The sequence below is a fragment of the Hyperolius riggenbachi genome, chromosome 1 (genome assembly GCF_040937935.1).
Source record: "Hyperolius riggenbachi isolate aHypRig1 chromosome 1, aHypRig1.pri, whole genome shotgun sequence".
NCBI lineage: Eukaryota > Metazoa > Chordata > Amphibia > Anura > Hyperoliidae > Hyperolius > Hyperolius riggenbachi.
The window spans coordinates 677,686,101-677,699,195 of NC_090646.1; the positions used below are offsets into that span (position 1 = coordinate 677,686,101).

General features: G+C 43.5%; 1 protein-coding gene across 5 annotated transcripts in view; it reads left to right on the forward strand.

The window, feature by feature from the left end:
• The window catches only part of LOC137532532 (C4b-binding protein alpha chain-like), a 732,640-nt gene that overhangs the window by 605,792 nt on the left and 113,753 nt on the right, over nucleotides 1-13,095 (forward strand). The gene's annotated exons all lie outside the window — the stretch shown is intronic.

Here is a 13,095-nt window from a genome sequence, read left to right on the forward strand (position 1 = left end):
GAAGAGAAGCCCTGTGTGCCAGGGCAGCATGATATGCGTAATATCTCAAATTTACTACAATAATGGATTAATTATTTAGCATGGAATTTATATATCTATGCAGTATTTATCAAAAAATAGGTGCAGACACTGGCAAAACCAGAATATAGACACAACCACAAAAGCTACCAAGCCAGTATATGTTGCACACTACTAATATAAAAAAGGAAGTACACTGCAATACGATCATGCAAAAATATAAAATTCTTTATTTATGATAATTAGAAAAAAGTCAAAATGTGCTAGTATAGACTATAATCAGTGAGTGCCAGACCAGACTAGAGCCCACCCATATCACCCCTCCCATCATAAAAAAACACACACTCGCCTCAATAGTGGACCATATTGGTACCCCACACTACCTCCAGTAATCACTACGTGAGGTATCCTGAGTCCCCCCCTTTTTGGGTAATGACCAGGTAAACAATAATAATAATACTCACAGAGGTAGAAAATATAGGACCAATATGATCACGCTGATATTGCCGCCAGCTTACAATTCATCCAATGTGCGCATGGTAAATCTGTCACATAAGAATCATATTCTGGTAAAGTCCATTGTGGCTACCAATAGTAACAATCTATGGCCTGCTATTCACTAATGTCCATCAATAGAGCTGTGGTACCATCAGAAAAAAAAAATATATATAGCATGCTTTCAAAAAAATATATATATTTCAAGACACAGTGAGTCTGATATTCTGGCTATATATCAAAGAGAGCAACATCAGTGCATAGATGATTGTCTTCGCTGCAGCAACAAGTGTACAAAGTAGCTACCATCTAGTTAGACCTCCTTATTCAGTGAGGTAGTCTATATAGACCTCTTGATTCGCTGCATGTGTAATATAGATTCATCATCTGGATTTTGCATCAAAGGGTTATTTCCATTCACATTCCAGGAGTAATATTTAGCACCCAAACGCTTGTCCACCTGTCCAATCGCAACAGGGACTCCTCCATACATTAGTATAGATAGAATTATATACTTATCGTTTCGCTAATATTCAGCTTCTATATTGCACTGTGTGTCTCCATGGTAGTTCACTGGGCCCAGACTGATTCTCAAGCTTCAGTAGTGCAGTTACCATGCTGGCATGGCGGCTCGGCGTGCGGATGTGTTTGTGAGTCGCGCTAATGCATTTCGCCCCGCCCCCGGAGCTTCGTCAGAGCGTGTATCACGTGATTCCGCATGGAATACGTATTTATAGCCGTAAAAAAGTGACGTCAAGGGTATTGCTCCATCTTAAGGTCAATTCAGTTTACACATCTATATTTGTTCATAGTGGAAATTTGGCACCATCTTGTGGCCTAGTTAGTTATTGCATCTTTGCTCAACAGAATTTTTCATTGATGTTATCTTCGCCATCCTGTGGCCATTTATATTATTGCCAGCAACGTTCTCAATTATATTGATAGCTTATTAACCGGCCAATTTACTTTATATTTATAGTCTTATTTAGCATACCTAAGACATATTCTCTGTGCATTAGATGGATATTTCAGGTTGTAGCCTATTGTATTTCCACTATTTAGGTATTTCAAACACTTTGCTTAACCCTAATAGTTATTGACCTTTTCTTTAATGGTATATCCCTTTCTGTCTATCACTCATATATATTCCTCAATTCTCTATATTTTCAATATTGCAACTATAAATACATTTGTAGAGGGGAAAAAATAGGGCGGGTACAGATCCTACCCCCCCGCCCCATCCCACCCCAAGCAGAGAGCTGAAAGCCCCGAACCCAACCATTCATGCAAAGCGCCCCTATTCTATAGAAACACTTTTAAATTGAGGTCTGTATTTAGACCCTTTGGACTCAACGTATCAAGAACGTATATCCAATAACTTTCCTTTTTATACAATTGTACATCTGTATTCATATATCTGGTACTAGGATTAAGATAGTAAATTGCCTTCGCCTTTAACATAGAGGGATCTGCATTGTGGTACTCCATAAAATGTAGCGCAACAGGAGTTTTTTCTTTCTCTGCATTTTCCTCTTTTCCTGCATCGGTTATATTTCTTACATGCTCCTGAATACGTGATCTCATTTCTCTTTTTGTTTTTCCTATGTAATATTTACCACATGGACAGGTCAACTGATATATCACATTTTTTGTTTTACATGTCATTGCATGTCTGATATCATAGGTTTTCGTTCCTGATGAATTCATGAATTTATCAGTGACCTCAATTAATGAGCATATGGAACAATCATTACATTTATACATTCCATTTTTACGTTTAAAGAATTGATGTCCTGGATTATTTTTAAACTCAGAAGCTGTCAATAAATCAGATAGATTCTTATTTCGTCTTGCAGTTAACACAGGTCTAGGTCCCACTATTTTTGCTAGTCTCTTGTCCTTTTCCAGTATGGGACAAAATCTATATAAAGTATCTTTTAGTCTCCCCCAATGCGGTCCGTATGTCGTGATTAGTCTTGGGGAAGAATTACAGTTTTGTTTTTTTTAGTCAATAACGTATTCCGATCAGTTTTTAATGCTCTGTACAGGGCAGATTTTAATAATTTATGAGGGTATCCCCGGGCTCTAAGCCTCTCTTTTAAGTCATAGGCCTCAGTCTTAAATTTTTGTATGTCACTGGGAGAGCTGACAGCCCCTGACCTTATATACTTTATATTGCAATTGTAGTGTTAAAAATGACAGATATAGATAATACTATGGCCTATATCCCTATGCTAAATATAGTACATGAGGTTGAGCAGGCATTTAAAGTGTGTGAAAATCCTACAAAAAATCAAGGTAACGCTCCTATACAGGAAGATGACCATCCAGATACATTGTGTCAACTGTTTAAAAATTATGAAGATCTTTCGTTAAAAATTATAAGACGCAAGTGGAATATTATTTCAATGAAAAAATATATAAAGGTTAAAATTATCCCTCGAGGTTTACGGGAAAGGATTATACCTGCTGAACATCTTAGAAATGATATATTTTTACCTCAATGGCAAGAACATTGTATAAGTAACGGGGTCTTTGTGATGACAATGATGGTAGAAGAAGAGACAATCCAATTGATAGAGATGGAAAAATTGCAACTAAAATTACAAAATCAACTTGATAAATATAAGTCTTTTGATGACTTTGCAATGTATAATGGTAGAATAAAAAAAGCTTTAGATCTTGAAAATGACAAAATGAAGGCCAATAAACAGAACAAATACCAGCGAGATGTTGATAATTTCTCCACAGGCAATGTTTTCGTAGTTTACCAACAAAACCCAAGAGGTAGGAGTTGGTCAAGACGACGTAAGATTAGTTGGGCGTCGTCAGGTGAATCACAGGATGAGAGTCTCGTTGGTGGTCCATCCCCTCGTGGCCAGAGTAGAAACAGATCAAAACAACAGAAAGGTATTCTGAGGAGAACTGAGGGTGTGGCAACGCGCCAGAGTACTTTTTTTAGAAAGAAATCCCCCCAAAAAATACGAAGGGGACAAAGGAAACAAGTACAAATAGTGAGTAAGGACAAACAGGATCAGGAAAGGTTGAACAGTAACATAATTAACATGTCCCATCTATCACTAAATAAAGACGATATTTCTCTGCTTAACAAAGGTCTAACTTTCTGCCCCACGAATACGGTACATCAGTTTGAAATTTTTAAAGATGTTCAATTATATTTAAGAAAAGTGCTGCTGAGGGAAAAATATTATAAGGATGATCAAATGGATGTTAATGATGACCTTATGGGACTAACGGATATTGATGATTAATTTTGATTTGATTGAGGGGATGGAGGAAGAGGAGATGGGTTCACAAGAAGCTAAATTACCATTGCATACGATTATGCGTCCCAAGTCAGTTTTTATGCCCTCTATACAGCAAAATAAATATATATCAACTTTTAATAAATGTCTAATGAGTGAAATTACATCTTGGGGATAGAGTTGGGCCGAACTTCCGATTTTAGGCTCGCGAACCGGGTTCGCGAGGAAGGTTCGTTTCGCGTTAAAGTTCGCGAGCCACAATAGACTTCAATGGGGATGCGAACTTTGAAAAAAAAAAAATTATGCTGGCCACAAAAGTGATGGAAAAGATGTTTCAAGGGGTCTAACACCTGGAGGGGGGCATGGCGGAGTGGGATACACGCCAAAAGTCCCCGGGAAAAATCTGGATTTGACGCAAAGCAGCGTTTTAAGGGCAGAAATCACATTGAATGCTAAATGACAGGCCTAAAGTGCTTTAAAACATCTTGCATGTGTATACATCAATCAGGTAGTGTAATTAAGGTACTGCTTCACACTGACACACCAAACTGTTCACTGAACAGAACAGGTATACAGTGGCGGGTTCACTGAACAGAACAGGTATGCAGTGGCGGGTTCACTGAACAGAACAGGTATACAGTGGCGGGTTCACTGAACAGAACAGGTATGCAGTGGCGGGTTCACTGAACAGAACAGGTATGCAGTGGCGGGTTCACTGAACAGAACAGGTATACAGTGGCGGGTTCACTGAACAGAACAGGTATACAGTGGCGGGTTCACTGAACAGAACAGGTATACAGTGGCGGGTTCACAGAACAGAACAGGTATACAGTGGCGGGTTCACTGAACAGAACAGGTATACAGTGGCGGGTTCACTGAACAGGTATGCAGTGGCAGGTTTACTGAACAGAACAGGTATACAGTGGCGGGTTCACTGAACAGGTATGCAGTGGTGGGTTCACAGTACAGGTATGCAGTGGTGGGTTCACAGAACAGGTATGCAGTGGCAGGTTCACTGAACAGGTATGCAGTGGCAGGTTCACTGAACAGGTATGCAGTGGTGGGTTCACAGTACAGGTATGCAGTGGTGGGTTCACAGTACAGGTATGCAGTGGTGGGTTCACAGAACAGGTATGCAGTGGCATGTTCACTGAACAGGTATGCAGTGGCAGGTTCACTGAACAGGTATGCAGTGGTGGGTTCACAGTACTGGTATGCAGTGCTGGGTTCACAGAACAGGTATGCAGTGGTGGGTTCACAGTACAGGTATGCAGTGGTGGGTTCACAGAACAGGTATGCAGTGGCAGGTTCACTGAACAGGTATGCAGTGGCAGGTTCAATGAACAGGTATGCAGTGGTGGGTTCACAGTACAGGTATGCAGTGGTGGGTTCACAGAACAGGTATGCAGTGGTGGGTTCACAGTACAGGTATGCATTGGTGGGTTCACAGTACAGGTATGCAGTGGTGGGTTCACAGAACAGGTATGCAGCCAGGGACAAGCTAAGCCTAACTAATCTTTCTCTATGAGAGACAGTCTGCAGCAGCTCGCCCTACTCTCACTAATGCAGGCACACGAGTGACCGTAATGGCCGCCGCTGCCTGCCTTATAAAAGGGGGGTGGGGCTCCAGGGGCTAGTGTAGCCTAATTGGCTACACTGGGCCTGCTGACTGTGATGTAGAGGGTCAAAGTTGACCCTCCATGGTGCATTATGGGGCGAACCGAACTTCCGCAAACGTTCGCCTGCGGGACGCGAACGCGAACCACGGAAGTTCGCATGGAACCGTTCACAGGCGAACCGTTCGGCCCAACTCTACTTGGGGAGAGATGGCCCTAGAATATGATAATTTGACATATGGAGAAAGACAGTCTCTAAAAAAGTTAAAGAATCAGAAAGATATAGTTATCAAACTCAGTGATAAAGGGGGAAATATAGTTCTGTGGCCACGGGAGATGTACCTTGATGAGGCTCTACGACAGCTTAATGACAACAAATGTTATGAACGTGTAATAGCGAACCCTTTTATTAATCTTAAGGAGAACCTAAATAAGAAATTACAGTGGGGATATCTAGACAATATCCTCACTGAGCGAGAATATACAGTAGAGCATTGTCTGTGAATCAATTTGTGGTGCCTATATTATATATGCAACCTAAAATTCATAAGGATATCCAACGACCTCCTGGCCATCCTATAATCGCTGCAATCAATGCACTAACCGAGAAGGCAGCCCAATACGTTGATCAAAAACTTAAGCCTATGGTAGAAAGATTATCCTCATTTGTACTTGATACTATGCAATTATTGGAGAAACTACAGAAAGTCCATGTCCCAGAGGGAGCTTTACTAGTAGGCTTAGACGTAGAATCACTGTTTACTTCCATCCCCAATGAAGTGGGTTTAAGAACTACTGCGCCTGCGCAGTACAGCCCGGCGGACGTCCGATGACGTCAGCGCGGCTGCGTGGGACGCAGAAGTGCCAGGCCTTGGAGCGCAGAAGAGCCCGGCCTGGCAGCTGGCCTGGCCAGGTCGGGTCGGCAACCGGAGAACACCGGGAGCCTGCGGAGCGGCAGCGAGGGCACCTCCTGCCTGCCACGGGCTGGAGGAAGCCCCAGGTAAGTGGATATTGATTTTTATTTTTTTACCTCCCTCCCTGAACCGTCCCTTTAAGGGCAGTAGAGAAATACCTTTATAAATATTACCCATGTGAGGATACCCATAATGACTTTGTGGGGCAACTGTTGAAATTTATTTTGAACAATAATTTCTTCTCGTTTGATGGGAAATACTATAGACAAAAAAGAGGTGTGGCCATGGGGGCGGCGTGCTCTCCGGCTTATGTGTGTCTTCATTTGGGCGCATGGGAGGAGGAGATGGTCTATGAGGATCCGCGTTTCCGGGAGCACGTCCCCCTGTGGCTCCGCTATGTGGACGACATATTTATGTTATGGACAGGGAATCAAGGTGATTTGGAACAATTCATACACTCCCTAAATGTCAATAATTATAATATCTATTTGACATATAAAATACATCAACAGACTATTGAATTCTTAGATGTAATTATTAAAAAAGAAGGTAACAAATTGATGACCTCAACCTATAGAAAACCATCGGCAGGGAATCTTTTATTTCATTATGATAGTGCGCATTTGGAGTCCCAGAAAAGAGCAGTCCCAATTGGACAATTTCTGAGACTCCGTAGGAATTGTAGTGACATACAAAAATTTAAGACTGAGGCCTATGACTTAAAAGAGAGGCTTAGAGCCCGGGGATACCCTCACAAATTATTAAAATCTGCCCTGTACAGAGCATTAAAAACTGATCGGAATACGTTATTGACTAAAAAAACCAGACAAAACTGTAATTCTTCCCCAAGACTAATCACGACATACGGACCGCATTGGGGGAGACTAAAAGATACTTTATATAGATTTTGTCCCATACTGAAAAAGGACAAGAGACTAGCAAAAATAGTGGGACCTAGACCTGTGTTAACTGCAAGACGAAATAAGAATCTATCTGATTTATTGACAGCTTCTAAGTTTAAAAATAATCCAGGACATCAATTCTTTAAACGTAAAAATGGAATGTATAAATGTAATGATTGTTCCATATGCTCATTAATTGAGGTCACTGATAAATTCATGAATTCATCAGGAACGAAAACCTATGATATCAGACATGCAATGACATGTAAAACAAAAAATGTGATATATCAGTTGACCTGTCCATGTGGTAAATATTACATAAGAAAAACAAAAAGAGAAATGAGATCACGTATTCAGAAAAATGTAAGAAATATAACCGATGCAGGAAAAGAGGAAAATGCAGAGAAAGAAAAAACTCCTGTTGCGCTACATTTTATGGAGTACCACAATGCAGATCCCTCTATGTTAAAGGCGAAGGCAATTTACCATCTTAATCCTAGTACCAGATATATGAATACAGATGTACAATTGTATAAAAAGGAAAGTTATTGGATATACGTTCTTGATACGTTGAGTCCAAAGGGTCTAAATACAGACCTCAATTTAAAAGTGTTTCTATAGAATAGGGGCGCTGTGAGGATTCGCGTGGCTGCCTGCACAGGCAGGCAGCCTTTTGACCACTGTTCAGGTCTGCATTCTGCAGGTCTTCTTTGCTTTGCCCAGAGAAGCTTTCTCTGAATCTGCCCTGTACCATGAATGAAAACATGATCTCCACTCGCACTGACATTTGTGAGTCCCTTTCTGGTTCTGAGGAAAATGCTAATTCTGCACCCTGTACTCTGGATGAGTTAATATGGCCTTGTTTAGAGTCTCCTTCAGTGTCCCTAGAGGCTCGTCTAGGTATTGCTACTATACTCACCTGTTTTTCTGCAGTTTTGAAGCTGCAAGCTAGTTTGACTGCTACGCAGAATTCTGGGTGCAGTGAGATTAAAGTTAGGGAGTCAGTGTGTGTTCCAGTAAATATTCCCGTACATTCCGCTCATGATGATGAAATTCAGTCTCAGTTTATGGTGGAACCTTCCCTGGGACATCTGCCCTGTCCACAAAATAAAGTTCCAGTTTTGCCCTGTAACATGGATAGTTCAGAATCCTTCTTAGAAAACTTGGAAAATGATGTTCCTGAGGTCTTGTCTGATGTCCTGGAGACCTCCGAGTTCCTCCCAAAGGGTTCAGAACTTGTAGAAGATGTCTCCTGCCCCCCAAGTCCTTCTGAGGTGTTGCCCACTTCAGTAGGCATTCCTGCCATGCTGACTACTTCTGCAGCTCTTGTGGAGCTTCAGTTATGCGTAGTCAATGATGAGTTTTTGTCAGATACCATTACAGTCACTGAGACTTCTAAGCCTGAGTCCGAGTTTTTTTTTGAAAGTCCAGTGCTTGAGACCACTGCCCATGATGATTCTCTGCCTGGTTCTGGTTTTGGTCTGGTCGTGACGGACTCTGAGGTTGGCAGTTCCTCCACGTGTCCTGAGGTTCCCCTTGGGCTAGTGTACCCCGATGTGTTCTGTGACCTAGAAAGCCCAAGTGTGTCTCGGTTGCCAGCCTGCTCAGATGCTTCCTCGGTGGAAGCCTGTTCTGATGTTGCCTCTCTGCCTGCATGCCCAGAGGTGGTCCCTGAAGGCCCTGGTCTTGATGCTTGTCCTGGTAATTCTGAATCCGGAATTGTCATTGGTTCCATAGGGGTTCTTGATAGTTCTCCGTGTGAGCCTGGTGATCGTTCTGCCCTCCTGGGATCTCTGCGGAGCTTCAAAGTGTTCTTGGAGATCCTGGAAGAAATATTTCCTGGTACCTTGGATGAGATCAGCAGTGGGTGCTTTGTGGAAAGGGACACTTCGAATGGGTATTGTGGCAGGTTTGGTATTTTTGGACGGTCCTTGGAAGGTGGTGGGCATGGCTCGGGGGGTGTCGATGGCTTCTTCTCTGGCATTCACAGTCCTGATGGGTGTTACACTGAGACTTGTGGTACTGATGGGCATGTTTCGGTGGCTTCTCCTTCCGATGAGGTCGGTTTCGGGTGGGCTGACTCTGGAATTGGGCCTTGTCGGGCTGTCCGTAACTTCATGAGTCTTCAGTTAGAGTCTTTTGCTATTATCAGGTTAGAGGCTCGTCTGAAATCCGACCCTAGAGGGGGGGGGGGGGTACTGTGAGGATCCGCGTGGCTGCCTGCAGGTCTCTGCCATTCTGCAGGTCTCTGGAAGAGAGACCTTCTGTCAGTTTTGCAGCTTGCTGCTGAGGAATTTGCATACATTTGTCATGCAGATTGCCTAGCCACATCCTTTGTAGGCTTGTTCTATATATACCAGGTGATATCACAGACCTGGGCTGGTCATAAGGGTTAGTTCCTGTGTAACACTCCTGAAGTGTCAGCCTTGCTCATTGTTTGAAGATTAGCTTAGAGTAATTCCTGGGACTGCACTAGGCAGGTTCCCTAGTGCAGTTAGGATTGCATATCTGTTTTGTTTGTCTGTTGCGATTGTCCTGTCCCAGCGGTGGTCGACAGGAGGTCGTTCTGATCTGTTGTTCTTGGAGTATAGCTGGAGCAGCGGTTGCTACCAGCTATCTCATCTGATCTGTCTTGCCAGGATCGCACTCGCCTTGCGCTAGTGCTGTGGATCCGTCTGATCTCCATCTCTCTTTCTGTACTTGGATCGCACTCGCCTTGCGCTAGTGCTGTGGATCCTTCTGTTCTGTCTTCATGGATCGCACTAGCCTCTTGCGCTAGTGCTGTGGATCCTATCCTCTCGCTTATTCCTGTTTTCGTGTATCTGTCTTGTCGGCTACGAACGCTTGCTGGAGGCTCGGTGAGGTAACCGTTAAGAAAGCGCTCGCGTCCTCTGTTTCATGTTTGTCTGTCGGTGGTTAGTTAGGCGTGCTTGTCTCTGTTGTGCTTAACACGCGGAGACCACGCATAAACGCGTGCACTGTTGCGAATGAGTGTGGTGTTCGCGTTTAGTTAGCGTTTGTTATTTTCCTTATCTCCTCATTGTATATTTTCTGTGCCTTTGCTACTCTCGTGCTCTGCCTTGCTGTAGCCTTGTGTCACCTCTGGCAATCGCCTCTCTCGCGATTGTGTTCCTACTTCATATCTGTTGTTGTGTATGCACCGTCGCGGGTTGGCGACTAGTTTGGTGCACACACATACAATCTGTCCCTGTGCTCATTCTCTTCCGCATTCGCTTCTCTTGCAATTGCGTCCTCACTTGGTTTCTTCTGTTGTGTGTCCACCATCGCAAGTTGGCGGCTAGATTGGTGGACATACATACATTCCTCATCTGTGCTTATTCGGTCTTGTGTCGCTGTTAGCAATCACCATCCCTGGCGATTGCCTTCTCACTTTGTCTTCATGGTTGTGTGTTCATCGTCGCAGGGTGGCGACTAGTTTGGTGGACACACATACCCTCTGTCACTTTGATCTCCCCCTTTCAGGGCTATCTTGCCCTGCGTTTCTTCCCTTCGTGCAATTCCTGTCTGGCGTGTGTGGTAGGGCAGAGGAGCGGTTCCTCTGCACTCCACAGCTCCACCTGCCGACAGGAATTTCCCTCTACAGGTGCATAGCACCTTTTGCTGGGTTCCCTCAAATTACACGCTTGTGGAGGATTTCCGCAGTGTCAGCACACGTCTTGTGCGCTGATCACGGAGAGAATTCCACAATCGTTACAGGCGCTTTGCATGAATGGTTGGGTTCGGGGCTTTCAGCTCTCTGCTTGGGGTGGGATGGGGCGGGGGGTAGGATCTGTACCCGCCCTATTTTTTCCCCTCTACAAATGTATTTATAGTTGCAATATTGAAAATATAGAGAATTGAGGAATATATATGAGTGATAGACAGAAAGGGATATACCATTAAAGAAAAGGTCAATAACTATTAGGGTTAAGCAAAGTGTTTGAAATACCTAAATAGTGGAAATACAATAGGCTACAACCTGAAATATCCATCTAATGCACAGAGAATATGTCTTAGGTATGCTAAATAAGACTATAAATATAAAGTAAATTGGCCAGTTAATAAGCTATCAATATAATTGAGAACTTTGCTGGCAATAATATAAATGGCCACAGGATGGCGAAGATAACATCAATGAAAAATTCTGTTGCGCAAAGATGCAATAACTAACTAGGCCACAAGATGGTGCCAAATTTCCACTATGAACAAATATAGATGTGTAAACTGAATTGACCACAAGATGGAGCAATACCCTTGACGTCACTTTTTTACGGCTATAAATACGTATTCCATGCGGAATCACGTGATACACGCTCTGACGAAGCTCCGGGGGCGGGGCGAAATGAATTAGCGCGACTCACAAACACATCCGCACGCCGAGCCGCCATGCCAGCATGGTAACTGCACTACTGAAGCTTGAGAATCAGTCTGGGCCCAGTGAACTACCATGGAGACACACAGTGCAATATAGAAGCTGAATATTAGCGAAACGATAAGTATATAATTCTATCTATACTAATGTATGGAGGAGTCCCTGTTGCGATTGGACAGGTGGACAAGCGTTTGGGTGCTAAATATTACTCCTGGAATGTGAATGGAAATAACCCTTTGATGCAAAATCCAGATGATGAATCTATATTACACATGCAGCGAATCAAGAGGTCTATATAGACTACCTCACTGAATAAGGAGGTCTAACTAGATGGTAGCTACTTTGTACACTTGTTGCTGCAGCGAAGACAATCATCTATGCACTGATGTTGCTCTCTTTGACATATAGCCAGAATATCAGACTCACTGTGTCTTGAAATATATATATTTTTTTGAAAGCATGCTATATATATATTTTTTTTCTGATGGTACCACAGCTCTATTGATGGACATTAGTGAACAGCAGGCCATAGATTGTTACTATTGGTAGCCACAATGGACTTTACCAGAATATGATTCTTATGTGACAGATTTACCATGCGCACATTGGATGAATTGTAAGCTGGCGGCAATATCAGCGTGATCATATTGGTCCTATATTTTCTACCTCTGTGAGTATTATTATTATTGTTTACCTGGTCATTACCCAAAAAGGGGGGGACTCAGGATACCTCACGTAGTGATTACTGGAGGTAGTGTGGGCAGAGGCGTATCTGGGTAACATGGCGCCTATGGCAAACACTGAAATTGCGCCCCCCCCAACACACACACACACACACACGTAGTCACACGCTGACCAATAAAAATAAAGTTGTAACAGTCAACCAGATAAAATAAGTAGCCAGGTGCCTCACAATAAACAGATTAAACAGACAGATGCCTCACGATTAGTAGCCAACAATTAGTAGCCAAGTTCATCCTGGATACATAAATTAAACAGCCATGTTCACCAAATAAAAGAATTAGGTAGCTATGTGCCCACAGATATCAGTATTAGGTAGCAAAATGTGCCCCTAGATATTTGGTAGTCATAGCGGTCCCGCAATTGCTTCCTGGGTGCAGGCCAGGGTGCTTGCTGGGGCAGGGTGCAGGTTGATGCAGATTGCAGCAGGGTGAAGCAAGGTACAAGTAAGGGCAGGCTGCAACATAGGGTAGGTGAAGGTTAGGGCAGGCTGCAGATTGCTGGTTGGGGTATATTGCAGCGGGGTGCTGATTGGGGAAGATTGCAGCAGGGTGCAGGATGTGGCAGATTGCAACAAGGTGCTGTTTGGAGCAGGGTGTAGGTAGATTGGGTCAGGGTGCTGGTTATAGGGCAGTGTACAGGCTGGTAGCTGGGTGCAGGGACAGGAAGCAGGCTGGTGGCTGGGTGCAGGGACAGGAAGCAGGCTGGGTGCAGGGACAGGGAGCAGGCTGGTGGCTGGGTGCAGGGACAGGGTGCATGCTGGTGGCTGGG